This window comes from Bos mutus, chromosome 14, assembly GCF_027580195.1.
Source record: "Bos mutus isolate GX-2022 chromosome 14, NWIPB_WYAK_1.1, whole genome shotgun sequence".
NCBI lineage: Eukaryota > Metazoa > Chordata > Mammalia > Artiodactyla > Bovidae > Bos > Bos mutus.
In genome coordinates, this window is record NC_091630.1 from 65248123 (window position 1) to 65265011 (window position 16889).

The 16889-nt window shown below is 50.9% G+C and overlaps 1 protein-coding gene across 1 annotated transcript in view; it reads left to right on the forward strand.

The window, feature by feature from the left end:
• ZHX2 (zinc fingers and homeoboxes 2) overlaps positions 1-16889 on the forward strand; it is a 180328-nt gene that overhangs the window by 71354 nt on the left and 92085 nt on the right. The window contains 1 exon segment of the mRNA XM_070382426.1: positions 12084-12152. The gene's annotated coding sequence lies outside the window, so the exon portion shown is untranslated.

Below are 16889 nucleotides of genomic sequence, written 5' to 3' on the forward strand. Positions count from 1 at the left end.
GGGCAGGTTGCTCGTTCTGGAGACTGGGCGCCCCACTCAAGATGCAGGGCCCGGGTGGAAATCCAGCGCTGTGAGTCACAACCAGATGTACAGCCTGTCAGGGAGAACCAGGGCCGAGGGGAACTGGTCACGGTTTCCTGGAAGCGTCCTGAGTGTGGGGGAGGGGTCCGCTGAGGACAGGTGCCCGTGGGGGCAGGGCCGAGCCAGGAGACCCGCTGGGGGGCCGGCCCGGCTGCACTGTCAGCACTGGGGCCGAACTTTCCATGGCCACCGGGGGTGTCAGAGCCTGATGCCCATGGACCCAGCTGAGGCACATTTGGGGTCCTCCGTCTCCCCTCCCACAGCGTGTCTGGAGTTTCCCGGACTTCTGAGAGGTGGCATGCCCCTCAGGGTGTGGATGTGGGGAAAGCAGCCCAACTGGGACTTCTGCATTGTCGTCCCATAAACTTGGATCCAAATCCATGGACTTCCACAAGCTCAGCCCCTCTCTGGTCCTGGTTCCTCTCACCTCCAAACGGATGGGATAAATTGGGAGCTCTCCGAGGTTCCACCCAGGCAATTCCTTTGTCTTCCTCCCTATAGATAGGAGTGGGGGCTTCCCAGGTAGCCCTAGTGGTAAAGAACCCACCTGCAATGCAGGAGACATAATGAAACACGAGGTCGATCCCTGGGTTGGGAGGATCCTCTGGAGGAGGGCCTGGCAACCCACTCCAGTATTCTTGCCTGGAGAATCCCACGAACAGAGGAGCCTGGCAGGTTACAGTCCATAGAGTTGCACAGTGTTGGACACGACTGAAGCAACTCAGCACATAGATGAGAGACACTGAGGCCACAGAGCGAGGAGCCTGCTCTGAGGAAGCGCATCTGGAGCTTGGCCAGATCTGCTCCCTTCCCCCACCCCACCCCGTGTTCCAATGTCCTGCAGCCCCTTCCCGATCTTCTCCTTCCTGGCCCCTCTTACCCTCCTTCCCCTCTACCCATGCTCCTCATCTGCAGACATGGAGGCTCAGCCATTCCTGGGGTGGGGGTGGGTCCCAAGTCTAAACCAAGAGAAGAACTCCCAGGGCCATGGCCATCTGTGTGTACTCACTGGGATAAGCAGGCAGGACCTCCTCCAGCCACCTCCTGTCTGAATCCTACATACACATCCTTCAATCCAGTTTTGAACTGGATTGAAGGCGCCTCCACCAGGAAGCCTTCCGGATCTCCCCAGCCAGAGTCATCACCTTACCCAGCCGCCCCCAGGCACCCCACTTCATAATTCTGCAGGTGCCATTTTTACTTTTGTTGTTGTTTAGTTGCTAAGTCGTGTCCGACTCTGCGACCCCATGGACTGTAGCTGGCCAGGCTCCACTGTCTATAGGGTTTCCCAGGCAAGAATACTGGAGTGGGTTGCCATTTCCTCCTCTAGAGGAAACTTCCTGATCCAGGGATCAAACCCAAGTGTCCTGCGCTGGCAGGTGGACTCTACCACTGAGCCACCAAGGAAGCCCCCTTTTTTTACTTACTAGTGTTGTAATTGTTTGTGCAAACATCATAGCTCCTGTACACAATTACAGACTCACTGGACACAGTCACCAATCACCCCGTTTTGCCCATGCTCATCAGCAGCCCCCTCTTTGACATCTGATGTGGTGTTTGGATTCTAGTGTTGGGTAGATATGTGCGGAATAAATAGAGTTTTCTTCCTTCTGTGTAGCACAAAGATTCTTTCCTTCCAGAATGAATGACCGGATGTGTAAGAGCATGTGTTCTATAGCTGCAGTGGGTAGAATCAGCTCCACCGACACAGAGCAGGACCCTGGACAAGTTTCTAACACCCATGCCTCAGTGTCCCCACGTGTAAATCGAGGATCGTCATAACCTCCCTACCTCACAGGCTGACTGTGAAGGTTAGATGAGTCATGCTTGTCAAGTGCTTGATGTCATGCCCAGCAGAGACCTGATTCAGTAAGCGAAGTTGTTAGATTTTGGCAGTACGATATGTAAATTTTTCTTTGATTTTTTTTTCTTTTTTTAATATTACACCGTCTTGCAAAATTCGAGTTTGGCTTTAGGTAGTTGCCAGGTCCTTTCCAATCCTTGCATTCATTGAACCTGTGTCGGGCATTCAGTGCCATCTGCAGAGTCCCTGGATACGCTGGCTCGGAGCAGGGGGCAGGGAAGGGAGAGCGAGCCTTCACTGGCGTAACTGCTCGCCAGCTCGGGGCTAGCAGCCACATGAAGCGCTCTTACTCAGTTCATGTGACTCGACAAATTTGGAATGTGTTGGGGAGAGAGTTTTTCCAGCTATGAGTCAGTATATTTATGCTCTCTCACACACATTTAAAAATTTTAAAAAGAAAGAGACTTTAGCGAGAATTCATTTATGAGTGCAAAGTGGACATCTCTGGAAACTGTGTTTTGACCCTGAAGGCAAATAATACTTAAGATATTTAATAAAGGGTTCAAAACAAGAGTCAAGGGAAAGAGAACACAGCTAGCTGCCTTTTTCCTTCTGTATTTTCAGCTGCTGAAGTGCACATTGGAGGACCAATATAGCATGGGTTTATAAAGCACCTCCTGGATACCCCAATTTATACTCAGCATAGTGGGAAAATAGATATGTGAAAGAAGGGAGGCAGAACCAGCATTTACTAAGCACCTGTTATGTGCCAGGTAATTAGAGCTGGGGTGGGGGTACATGTCCCAAGTTCAAGAGACAGCGTGGGGAAAATGGAATAATTGTATTCAGACATGCTTGGGCTCAAACTACAGCAGCCTACTTTTAGAATGTTATCTAAGGCCCATCTTAGCCCATTTTGTGGATGGCAAAACTAAGGCTCAGAGAAGAGAAAATAATTTGTCTATGGACACAAAGCTCTTAAGTAGTGGAAACCATATTCTAAACAGGGTTTGTTACCCTTCTGCCTTATGCCACACAAAATATGTGATACAGCAGGTTTCAGATATCACAGAAGAGACAACACAGGATTATGTTAGCTGGGAGAAGGGAAACAAACACAGCGACTTCTACAGTTGCACCAGCTGCTGCCTTGAAGCAGTTTCCAGAAAGCAGTATGAGGAGGAATCGCCCCCCAGAAAGAAAAGTAAATAAATAAACTAGGTCTGTGAGTCTCCCTGGCTTCCCTGGTGGCTCAGAGGTTAAAGCATCTGCCTGCAATGTGGGAGACCTGGGTTCAATCCCTGGGTCGGGAAGATCCCCTGGAGAAGGAAATGGCAACCCACTCCAGTATTCTTGCCTGGAGAATCCCATGAACAGAGGAGCCTGGTGGGCTACAGTCCACGGGGTCGCAAAGAGTCAGACACGACTGAGTGAGCGACTTAAGGTTAAGGTGAGTCTCCCTATGGTGAAGAAATTTGGGTTAAATCAGTGTCCCCGAGGAAGGAGGGAAGCAGGCACACCCATTCTCGGTGATAACACTCACATATCCTAAGCAGGTACCACTTTCTCACAGATCAGTCCCTTTAACCACCTCCGGACATGACGGAGTGCACGCGCACACACACGCACGCATGCACACACGCATACACACACTTGACACGACTGAGCATGCGCACGTTATGGATGATAAAGAACCTGCACACACACACACACACACACACACAGAGTTGACATGACTGAGCACTCGCACACACACACATTAGGGATGATGAAGAACCTGCACACACACACACATACACTTGACATGACTGAGCACGCACACATACACACGTTAAGGATGATGAAGAACCTGCTTTTCGTCCAGGCAGGTCCTCTCTGCACACACACACACACACACACACACATACAGTTGACACGACTGAGCATGTGCGTGCACACACACACACAGTTGACATGACTGAGCGTGTGCGCACACACACAGTTGACATGACTGAGCATGCACACACACACATTAGGGATGATGAAGAACCTGCACACACACACTTGACATGACTGAGCATGCACACATATACACACTGGGGATGACGAAGAACCTGCTTTTCGTCCAGGCTGGTCCTCTCTGCACACACACACACACACACACACACACACACACACAGAGTTGACACGACTGAGCGTGTGCGCACACACACAGTTGACATGACTGAGCACGCACACACACACATTAGGGATGACAAAGAACCTGCACACACACACCACACGTTAGGGATGACAAAGAACCTGTGCGTGCACACACACACACATTAGGGATGATGAAGAACCTGCTTCTCGTCCAGGCTGGTCCTCTCTGCACACACACACACACAGTTGACACAACTGAGCATGCATACACATGAGGGATGACGAAGAGCCTGTACACACACACACGTTAGGGATGACAAAGAACCTGCACGCACGCACACACATTAGGGATGGCGAAGAACCTGCTTTTCGTCCAGGCTGGTCCTGTCTGCTGTTATTTACTTTAAAGAAAGAAACCAGCGCCCGCCCAGAGGGCTTGCGTTTCCAGCTCACTTACATCTCTTTTGCACGGGCTCATTTTCATAGACTCCCAGTCTCCAGGGAGCCGTGTCTTTCCCTCGGAAACATGAGCTGTAATCAAAGATGTATTCATCCGCACACATCTGCCGACAGCCACGCCGGAGCCATGGTTCGACGAGGCCTGACAGAAGGAGGCTCAGGCCAGGTGCCCGGGGAGAATTTTTCCCTACACAAATCAGATTGCCCTGTGGTAGCTCTTTGTAAAGATGGCAGAGTCCTAGGCGGTGCTTCTCATATTGCCAGAGGACCTGAGGGGGCCAGGGGGCTAACAGGATTCCACCACCCTTTCAGCAAGGACTGTTGCTGGCCACTGTGTGCTGAGAACTGCAGACCCTGGGAATCCAGCTCTTCTGGTGACTTCCCATCACTGACAGGTATAAAGATCCAGCTTCTTAAAGGCCAGCGAGTCCCTGGAGGAGCTGGCTCCTGTTCTTTCTCTGGCCTGCTCGGCCTTAGCCACTCTGGCCGGCTTCCATTGCTGGCTGTCCAGTGCACCTCCTCCTGCCTCGGCCCTGCACACATTCCCTCTAGCTTTCTGGATTCTTCCTTCCTCTCTTGGCCAGGTTTGCTGCCGCTTGCCTTTCAGATCCAGCTGCCCTCCCCCAGGCCCTCCATCTGCCTCCCTGGTGATCTTGCCACCACTGCATGTGCTTCCCCGTCACGTCTTTGGAGTCTGTTCTCCAGCCCAGCTGCAAGGGTGCATGCATGCGTGTGAAGTCGCTTCAGTCATATCCGACTCTGCGACACCACGGACTATAGCCCACCAGGCTCCTTGGTCCGTGGGATTCTCCAAGCAAGAATACTGGAGTGAGTTGCCATTTTCTTCTCCAGGGGATCTTCCCGACCCAGGGGTCAAACCCAGGACTCTTAAGTCTCCTGCATTGCCAGGCAGATTCTTTACCACTAGCACCACCTGGGAAGTCCTGCAAGGGTAGGGCTCACTTTATCTCCCCAGTGCTGGCCTGAAGCCAGTGCCCCATAGAGAGCTGTTGGTCCAGTGGTTAAGAATCTGCCTCACAGTGCAGGGGACTTGGGTTCGATCCCTGGTTGGGGAACTGAGACCCCACAGGTCAGGAGGCAACTAAGCCCATGCTCTCTGGAGCCCACGTACCACAAAGATAGATCTCAGGTGCTGCAACTAAGACCTGGTGCAGCCAAGTAAATATTTTAAAAAAGATTGCTGAAGGAATGGAGAGACAGCTGCTAAGTCGCTTCAGTCATGTCCAACTCTGTGTGACCCCATAGACGGCAGCCCACCAGGCGCCCCCGTCCCTGAGATTCTCCAGGCAAGAACACTGGAGTGGGTTGCCATTTCCTTCTCCAATGCATGAAAGTGAAAAGTGAAAGTCAAGTTGCTCAGTCGTGTCCGACTCTTCGCGACCCCATGGACTGCAGCCCACCAGGCTCCTCTGTCCATGGGATTTTCCAGGCAAGAGTACTGGAGTGGGGTGCCATCGCCTGTTTCTTCTCTGAAGAGACAGCAGTGAGCAAATTAAACACTGCCCTGCCCAGTGCTGGGCACATCTTCTTGGAGTGTTGATTGTATTTGACAATTTTCAGGAGAAATATTTGGGAACAAACACAGACCAATTCTAGAGTAGCATTCAGTGTTCTTGTCAATGTTCAATGCTTCAAGTTGCACCTGCACACCCCGGGGAGGTTGTGAACTCAGCCTCCTCTATAGTCTCGAGTGGGGCCATCAGGTCTTCGTGGAAGAGTAGGTTGGTTTTGGTGGAAGAGATGGCCCAGTTTGCCAGCAGCTCCAGCCATGGAGTCAAAGTCTAAGGGGCAACCTAGGGAGTGGTGGGGAATAGAAAGACCGTTCAATCAGGCCTGAGTTCAAGCCTGTCACTGGATGTTTTCTCTCAGGGTGATACGTGTGATCACCCTAAGATTCAGACTTGTTGTCTGCAAAGTGGGTATTGAGTACTTGCTCCTCAGAGTTGCTGTGATGAAGACAGAGAAGCCATGGAAGACCCACTCAGTGCGCCTCTCAGAGCAAGCACTCAGGAAGTGGTGACTTTTGTGCTCGTCCTTCACTGATCTCTCTTATGAATTAAAGGTGTTGTTGGTTTCTAAAGTGGAACATTTCCTGGTGCAAAGACAGGCAACTTAAGACCACACTGCCGGCCTACAGAATCATGGCTGCACAGAAGTGGCCTGTAACTTACCACCTTCTTTGAACTTGACCTTCCTGTCTCGTGTGAGCACAGTAGCCCCAACCCAAACCTGCTGATCCCCAGTACTGTCCTCCATGGGTTCTTCATCCTCTCCTCAATATGAGGCCATCACCCCAGGACATCATGACCTGTTTACTAGACCCGGAATTTCTTACTCATCTGCTAAATGTTTGCCGAGTGAAAAAGTGGACTGGAATAAACTGCGAGAGAGGGAGTAACCCTGGGTGTTTTTCTTCGTCTCTGAATGGTTAAAGCACTGTTCCTCTTTTTCCCCTGCAGTTGTCCAGCCATCCAGTGGGTTTAAACTAGGCCAGGAGGGGATAGGAGGGACCTGTAGGGAAAATCCTATGGGCAGATTTTTCCTCATTGGGATTTTGTGCCTTGTGATCATTTCCTGGGGAGAGGTGTGCTGAGCCAGAAAGACTGGAAATGTGTACACAGGGAGAGCTTGAAGGACAGTGAAAAGCCTTTTCCTTCATTTATGCTGCTGCTCACAACACGAGCGTCATTTCCACGTTCAGGAACTGCTGTGGGCACCACGGCACTGAATCCCCCGTGCAGCAAGGAGGCAGGTTCTGTTCAGAGCTCTACTTGGCTGGTGAGGAAAGTAAGGTCCCAGGGAGGGCAGGACTCGGCATCAGATCACAACACAAGTGTGTGAGAGAACCAAGACCAGACTCAGATGTGTCATTTCCGAGACCAGTGCCCTCACCCCCACACTGGTTAGGAAGGATCAGGTGTCTAGTGGGTGATGCCCCAGTGCTGAGTTCAAGGGGAGGGACTTCATTCATGGTCCTGTGCCTCCACTGCAGGGGGGCACGGGTTTCATCCCTGGCCAGGGTACTAAGATTCTACATGCATGTCCAAAAAAAGTGGGAAAAAAAAAGAAAAGGCTAAATGGGAAAATGGAACTGATTCATTGAGACTCCCCAGCTCCAAGAAGAATTCGCTGTTTGCAGCTCCAGCCAAGCCCCACTCCACACCTCTGTGCCCAGGAAGAAGCACCTAGTCAGTTGGGGATAATAATAAGTATCACCAATAATAATAGTAGCTAACAGACTGTTCTGTGTACGTGCATACTATATCTAGCACTTACATGATTCTGAATGCTTTGTATGCATTACCTTCCTCGGTCCTGCAGGGTAATTCAGAGTTAATTTGGGGAAGTGGGAGGACAGAGCATTGACTAGACAGGGTGTCAGATAAGGTAGCCACATGGCTGCATGGAATCCAGTGGGTTCAAAAAGCTTGGGCATCGGGAGCCCGTAACACAGTGGGGCAAGGGGAAGGCAGAGTGATGAGCATTGGCCAGACCTCGCAGGGTCAGAGGCCCTGGGGTGAGAAGTGTGGTCTTTATCCTGAGACAAATGAGGGTATCCGTTAGCTGCTCCCACCTATACCACCTCTATATACATTGGTCTTCCTCACCTTCAGTCTATTATATATCTTTCTCCTTTTTTATACTGTGGCTTTCCTGAGGGTAAGGATTGGATCTTATTTATGTCTGTCTACTACCTAGCATAGAATCAGGATATGTGATTACTCAGTGTGTGGATACCTCAATAAATGATTGCTCATCAGATATTTAATATATTCAATGTTTAATAATGGTTTGTTGTTGTTGTTCAGTCGCTAAGTCGTGTCCAACTCTTTGTGACCCCATGGAGTGCAATGCGCCAGGCTACCCTGTCCTCCACTATCTCCCGGAATTTGCTCAGACTCATGTCCATTGAGCTGGTGTTGCCGTCTAACCATTTCATCCTCTGCTGCTGCTGCTGCTGCTGCTAAGTCGTTTCAGTCATGTCCGACTCTGTGCAACCCCATAGACAGCAGCCCACCAGGCTCCGCCATCTCTGGGATTCTCCAGGCAAGAACACTGGAGTGGGTTGCCATTTCCTTCTCCAATGCATGAAAGTGAAAAGTGAAAGTGAAGTCGCTCAGTCGTGTCCGACTCCTAGCGACCCCATGGACTGCAGCCTACCAGGCTCCTCCATCCATGGGATTTGCCAGCAAGAGTACTGGAGTGGGGTGCCATTGCCTTCTCTATCTCATTCTCTGCTGCCCCCTTTTCCTTTTGCCTTCAGTCTTTCCTAGTATCAGGGTCTTAACATGGTAATATTTAAAAACTATTGCAGTTCAAGGGGTCGCAAAGAGTCATTCACGACTGAGCAACTGAACTACAAAATACATACTACATGTTTGTTATACACAGATATTAGCACCTAAAATATAACTTCTATTATGCAGGCATTTCTGGTCTAAAATGTTATATGTGTGCCTATAAAACCCTGCATTCTGATAAATTCAAAAATCACAGCATTTGGGGGATAACTGGGCTGAAGCAGAGTATTCACAATTCATATGACTCTGTAATGAAGCACAATCCAAGTGACGATACCAGTTGAGTTCAAAGGGCGTAAGTTCTGAATTAGAATAAATACAATAACTATAGGGCCTGAGTGACTATAGGCCAATCAATATTGTTTTAAAAGACAGGGCCGGGGTGGGGGACTTGATGGAAGGGGCTAGCGAAGGGTTGAGGCTGCTTAGGTATAGAGGCAGAAGTGGGCAGATGTCTTCATCCCAAGTTCCTGGGGCAGAGCACTTTCAGGCCCTGCTGGAGTGTGGCAAGGATGGGTGGTCTCTTGAGCCCCCAGCCTTTGCACAAAGACCAGGGCAAACCGAGCCACACGAGCACCTCAGACAGAGCATGTGGCCACCGGAGCCCCAAGGAGGAGCTGGGAGGGCGGACCCCTGTGGCTTGCTCTGCTCAGCGGTGTGTGCCTTGCATCCAGCCACCCTCACTTGGTGGTGCAAAGTATTAACGTGCCAGGAACATTTGCCTATGAACCAGCGCGACGTCCAGGTTTTGTTGACGTCATTTGCCTGTATGCCTTGTGTGCACTGAACCTCCTTGTGGAAGCACGTTCAGCAGAACAAATGTTACATAACGGAAGGATGCCTGCTGGCCAGTTTACATCAAGGAACCTACCAGTCACACACCCTCTGAGGGTTGTGGACTGTTTTCTTCTTGGTCCACAAGTCTGTTCAGTAAACCCATTCTGTGAGCAGAGAGTAAGGCAAGATGGAGTTGGGGCACACTAACCCAAGTGAAAGTGTTAGTCACGTCCGACTCTTTGTGACCCCATGGACTGTAGCCCGCCAGGCTTCTCTGTCCACAGAATTCTCCAGGCAAGAATACTGGAGTGGTTGCCATTCCCATCTCCAGGGAATCTCCCCAACCCAGGGATCAAACCCGGGTCTCCTACATTGCAGCCAAATTCTTTATCTGAGCCACCAGGGAAGCCCCCTAGGCACTAATGAAAGTGAAAGTCATTCTGTCGTGTCTGACTCTTTGCGACCCCATGGACTATATAGTCCATGGAATTCTCCAGGCCAGAATATTGCAGTGGGTAGCCTTTTCCTTCTCTAGGGGATCTTCCCAACTCAGGGATCGAACCCAGGTCTCCCGCACTGCAGGTGGATTCTTTACCAGCTGAGCCACAAGGGAAGCCCAAGAATAGTGGAGTGGGTAGCCTATCTTTTCTCCAGAAGATCTTCCCAACCCAGGAATTGAACCGAGGTCTCCTGCATTGCAGGCGAATTCTTTACCAACTGAGCTATCAGGGAAGCCCTAGGGTACCATAAACCCATGATGTGATCCCTTTCCCCATCAGAAGCAGCTGAGCTCGCACCTCTGGACTTGGATTCTGAGGACCTCAACCCCATCCTGCCCAAAAGCTGTGTGACCTCAGGAAAATCACTTAACCTCTCTGTGCCTCAGTTTCCTCAACTGCAGAATAGCACCAGTGACATCCCCGAGTCCTTTGAAAGAGCAGATGAGCTCCTAGTGGATGGAAAGTTCTTTCTAAACTGTAAGGGGCTTTACAGAGTATTGTCCTTCCTGCCGGGCTACTCAGGTCATCTTGCCTCCTGGGGTGCCTTCTCCTGCCGGATGCTCAGTTCTAAGGGCAGAGGGCAAATCCAGCTACACTGGGATCAGAGTAAATTAATCACTGGGATTCAATGCAGAAGTTGGGATGACCTTTGGGAAATGTTGCTGGCCTCTGACGACAGTGAGGAGGAGGGGACCCCGGCCTCCCTCCCCACCCAATGCCTCCCTCACTGAGCGCTCACCCGTCAGCCTCCTTCTCCAGGCCTGAAGTCATCTGCCGATCCCTGGCCCACTGCTCTGCCCCGGCCCCTCCCACCAAGCCAGGCCTGCCTGTCCCATCACCCTCTCATTTTGCTTCCCCGAATAGCACAGAGGAAAGGAACACTTGATTCCGGAATCACATGAACTCAGGTTTGGATGAGCTTTACCACTCAGCATCATTAAAATCCTGATAGCCAAGTTGTGGTTACTTGAACCTGTCTCTTCCCCTGGGGAATGGGCTACGACTTCCTGACTTCCTTCCTTCCTTCCCAGATGAAGGGGATTAGAAATGCATGCTTTGCAGACTTTAATGTGCCTGGGAATCACCTGAGGAGCTTGTTAAAAAGCAGGCTCTGATGCTTAGGGTCCAACAAGTTCCCAGGTGATGCAGTTTCACCTCTGACATATGGATCCACGTTTGAAGTACCTGCCATAGCGATAGCACTTAGTGGTATGGCCATAAAGATTTTTTTCCCCAAGGGGTGCCCCTTTGAGAACAGGGAGAGATGAATAGAGAAACCTCTGCTCCCCTCAGAATTCCAAGGGCAACAAGAAAAAACAAGCTTGGCTGTAAAGGCGGGCAGGGCGTGTGGAGTGAGGAGAAGCGTGGTCCCAGCCGCGGCTCATAGGCAGGCTCGCCACGCGCACGTGTGCGCTGCAGGTGGGCCTCGGCCGGCTGCAGAAACCTCTAGAGCTCAGGCCTCGACTTGCCACGCTGGGAATGAACGCTTCTTCGCTCTCCTGAGGAATTTTCAAAGCACACAGGGCTCTGCCCAGCAGGAGTCTCCCTGGGCGGAAATCCACATGGAGGGCTTTTGTTTCCAGGACTGCCGTATCTTTTGGACTTGAGGCCTGTAGGCAAAGCTTTCCTTCTCCACCCTCACCAACTGTGAACCTCTGTTGCTGCCAAGGAACCGACACCAGGGACTGAAGGCAACTCGGAGTGGGGGTTCAGGAGACGCGTCCCCAGCCCCACCCAGCACATCTTGCTTTTAGTTTCACTCTCCTAAAAGGCCTGCTTCTCAGAAAGCTGCTGACTCACCCAAGAGTGTGAGGGTCTTTTTTTTTTTTTTTTTCTCAGCATCACCACAAAGCCCCAAGATTCTTGAGGTCAGTTTAACGAGTGGCTAGGCCTTGACCATTTCCTTTCTCCTCCCCATCTCCATCCCAGGATCCCAGGGCCTCAGACCTTCTAGAAATGGGAGTTGATACCCCCGTTCACCTTGCCCTGCTTTTAATATTGATTATTTCTTCTCTGTAGGTCTTGACGCACTGACTGCTCTGGAGTCGAAGTAAAAAGATTCCCAGGATGTAAGCAACACGGGAACTGGTGAGTGACCGTGTGTTTGGCGAAGGTCGGGGCCTCCACTGGATTTCAGGAAGGGAAGGGGGATGGAAGGGAGGCGGGCAGGGGAAGCGGGGTCCGAAGCCCGTCCAGGGGGCAGCTGAACTTTTGCACCTCTGAAGTTGTTTTTGTCGAGATGCACCTGGAAACAGCGTGGTGCAGAGAACCCAACGGTGGGTCCCTTAATTGGCTGGGTCCCTGCCCACCCCTCGCCAGACGCAAACTGGAGCCCGCAGGTGGCTGTGCTGACCTCTCTCTGCTCAGATGCCAGCATCTCAGGCTCACCCTCCGGGGGGCATGGGCTGGGGATCATTCTCACGAACATTGTAACCAGGGTTAGGGACGCATTCTTAGAACACAGAGGGAACTCTGCGGTTCACACCAGTTTGTAAACCATAGCCCCGAGGAGACATGAGTAAACGGAGGCGAGAAAGCCACCTTTGCTCCTTTGAACGGCTGTCACTGGCAAGAGGCAGGTGGGCAGCTAGTGACTCAGCCTAAGGAGAAATTCCTAATGAGGTCAGCAGTGGTAAAAATCGACATCTGTTAGAAGTAGTGAGTTCCCTGTCGTTGGCAGAATCCAAGCACAGGTTGGAGCAGCAAGGATGGGAAATGTTGAAGTGGGGAGGGGTTCTGACAGGGCAGTGTTTTACAAATTGTTCCGTGATGATCAAGAATCCTGGAGGGGCAGGAGGATGAGGGGAAGGTTTAGGGAGAATGAACGACGGGACTTTGTAAGCTCACACGTGCATTCCCTCAGCACTGTCTGTTTTATGGGGCAGACTCCTGCTTTAAGGGCTTCCCAGGTGGCGCTAGGGGTAAAGACCCCGCCAGCCAATTTAGGAGATGTAGGAGACACCGGTTTGATCCCTGGGTTGGGAAGATTCCCTGGAGGAGGGCACAGCAACCCACTCCACTATTCTTGCCTGGAGAAGCCTATGGACAGAGGAGCCTGCCGGGCTGCAGTCCATGGGGTCAAAAAGAGTCAGACATGACTGAAGTGATTTAGCACACACACACGTCCTGCTTTAAAACAGCCTGGAAGTTGCTGGATGAGACGGTCTCTCCCCAGACCTATTGTCCATGGGCCAGGTGTACCTGAGCTCGCCACACGTCACACGTGTGGCCCCAAACACCTGATCTGTGTGAAGGGTGGGCAACTCTCCAGGCATGATCAGAACTCTGATCAGAGGCTCTAGAGAGCTCGCTCCCGTCACAAGACCACCAAAGAAAAGAGTTGACAGTGCATCATGCCATCGAGAGACTTGCCCAGGGTCCAGACCACACAGACCAGAAGGAAAGGCATGGTGGGATTGCTGTGCTGGGTTCCCCGAGTCCCCAGGCTGTGAGAGGACAGTGAGCATGGCTTCCCCAAGGGAACTGCGGTCCTCCAGCATCGCATTGTCCAGTGACCAAAACCTGGCCTGACGAGCATGAAAAGAATCGCACCCTAGACGCCGCAGGTGGAGAAATTGCTCAGGAAAGACACCCATCGCAAAGAAGAGGGTCTGAAGGTCTGAGTAAGGAGCACAGGGGCCTCCTTTGTCCTTTGTCACCGGGTCCTCTTCCCCCGGGCCTGGGTCAGCTGCCGCAGTAAATGTGCACCGAGGGCAGGGCACTGTGGGAGGCCAGAGATGTGGTTCTTTTTCAAGAAACTGACAGCCTGGATGAGAATCAAGTTTGACAGTCCATGTGCAGAAGCTGTGTGTTAGCTGTGTTCTGAGTGCTGTGTAGCGGGGCGGTGGGAGAGGAAGGGAGGGGCTAAACAGCAGCTTAAGCTGTAACTTGGTGCTTCCTTGCAAGTCTTGAGGCACAAGTTGGGCTTTGAGGACAGAGACTGTGTTCTTGATTCAAAGGACCTGAGATGTGCTCAGGAAGTGACTGTTGAATGATTATAGGGAAAGTGATAGAGAGTTCCGGAGGCTGTGTCTGTGGTTAAGATCAGACAGCTCAGGTTCAAATCCTGTTTCTTCCACTAGCCATGGGGCCTCATAGACAGAAGTTGCCAATCTGTCTGTGCCTCAGTCTTCCCATCTGCAAAATGGGCACCATGCAGTACCTACTATGTAAGAGGGCTGCTGGGAGGAGTCAATAAACTGATTCATGGAAAGCTGCTTGGTCCCCTGCCAGTATACTGTTAATGCCCAATAAGTATTAGCTCTTATTCTTGTTCTGGAAGTAGGATGTGATCCCGATTAAGGTTCAGTGTTGGGACAGGAAATAGCAGCAGAGGCGAGAGGACAGAGCACTGGGCCAGGAGTCAGAAGCCCTGGCTTAGTTGCAGGGGGGGGATGCGAGAAGCATCACTCCCCCCAGGTTCACTCCACAGCAGAAATGCAGCAAGAAGGCGGTCAAGGGCAGCTCCATCTTCCCTGCTCTCTCTGCGGTGGTCCTGGCACCAGTCCAAAGGCAGAGGCCACTAAGCTCTTTATTACCTGCTAGGGTGCCTCATGGAGAGTGGTTGGACTTCTCAGGACCTCTCCTTTTCCCAGTAAATGAGAAACCAACGTGACCCACCTTCCCTTGCGGAAGTGAAAAGCTCAGGTACAAGAGAGAGTCTGCTGGTACCAATGGGAAATCATTTGAGACTTGCGCTTGGGTAGTGTCCTCTGGAGCCTCACTGTCAATGAGCGTTGATTTCCCAGCCGTTCTCCAGGGAGCCTTGGCTATCTCCTCAACTGGAAGATAGATTGTCCAAGCGATGCTTCACTATGCAGAAGGCATCATCCACCATCCCAGGATTTGTAGCATATTGCAAATAAAAATGGCACTTGCCTGAAAATTTGTTGGGGTCACCTTTCTTACATTGGTGGTGGACATGGAACTCTGGAATGGGCTTGCCTGGGGACCTACCTTTTTTCTCTCCTGCTTCATCACCCTGTGATCCTAGCTGGATAATAAGATGGTTGTTGTTCAGTTGCTAAGTCGTGTCTGACTCTTTGTGACCCCACGGACTGCAACATGCCAGGCTTCCCTGTCCTTCACTATCTCCCGGAGTTTGTTCCATGTCCACTGAGTCAGTGATGCCATCCATCTTATCCTTTGTGGCCCCCTTCTCCGCTTGCCCTCAGTCTTTCCCAGCCTCAGGGTCTTTTCCAATGAGTCAGCTCTTCGTCTCAGGTGGACAAAGTATTGGAGCTTCAGCATCAGTCCTTTCAGTAAATATTCAGGGTCGATTTCCTTTAGGATTGACTGGTTTGATCTCCTTGCTGTTCAAGGAACTGTCAAGAGTCTTCTCCAGCACCACAGTTCAAAAGCATCAATTCTTCAACACTCCACCTTCTTTATGGTCCAACTCTCATACCTGTACATGACTACTGGAAACAACCATAGCTTTGACTTTGATTATATGGACCTTTGTCAGCAAAGTGATCTCTCTGCTTTGGTAGTTTAAACCAAAATTGTTTACGGCATAAGCACAGCCCCTGTACCTGCAAGGTCCTAAAAACTGTCACTCATGTCCGTCTCCTTCTCCCTGTGCACCCCCTAACATCCACCAAGTGAGCCCAGCTTCAGTTCTACCTTTAGTGGGAAGGGAACAGGGATGAGGCAGGAGGCAGCTTCAAAGACAAACCATCAGAGAGAGGAGGTCCCAATTCCTGGTGCCATCAGCCATTGGCCTCTCTTAGCTTCTGTTCCACCTCTTTTCAGATGAGGTGACTGGGCTAGGTCAGGGGTGACAAGTAGATCTCATCTCCTGCCAATTCTGATCAATTGGTCATGGCTGCCAAGGGCACTGCATGGAGAAGGACTCTGAGGCATACCCAGGAAAGAGGGTGCTGCAATGGATTAGTGATGTCTGCTGGGGAGCAGTAAGGAGGACATAGCCCACGTGCCACCTTTTGGCATTTCAGAAAAAACGATTTCCGAGGCCCCTGCCTGCTTCTGCACATCGTGGTTTTACATCAGGGGGACAAAGCACAGCAAAACCTCATTAATCTGGACCACTTTAGGGACAACCCAAGTGATTGAAAAAGTCATCATCTGAGGGTGCCTATTGCCTGCAGGTGAGCTTTATTATCCTTCAGTTGCAGAGTCAGCTCAGCCCAGCTGACAGGTGCAGAGGCCAGGGTGGTGGTGGTCTGTGCTTGCAGGTCTGACCATATGGCCAAGCACACCTGACCTGTAACACTTCTAGGGCACTTACTCTGTGAGCTTTAGATCAATACCAATGAAACTCAATGAAGCAGGGCTCTTTTGAAGTAGAAAATCACTCCATGGGCAGTTTTGCTTCTGTTTCAAATTGCCAGGGGATCTGAATTAGAGAGGTGTCACTGCACTAGCTGGGAAAAGGCTATTTTTCCAAAATTATATGCAGAAGATGAGACTAACCGGTTCAGAACTACGTTTCTTCTGAGTTTCCTGATCTGTAAAATGGGGAATTAATATACCTCACAGGGCTCTGCAGGAGGGTAATTGAGATAAAATGTGGAAGAGACCCAACCGAAGACCTTGCTCACAAACTATGGTCAAAAGATGCTATTTGTCTCTGCCCCCACCACGCTAAACTCTACCTCCATAATTACCTGAAAGCAGAGCTTTCTCCTTGTCATGCATTCGAGAAAAATGAGGTTACAGATTGTCTTAATAGTATCATAACTTCTCAAATGACTCCTGTTAGTTTTTCAGAGGCTCTTTTTTCATTGCTGATGATTCTCCCCTAGGAGCGGTCCATGTAAACTTTCAACTTGAGTTACTCTACTCTCAGTCTTGCAGGGAGTA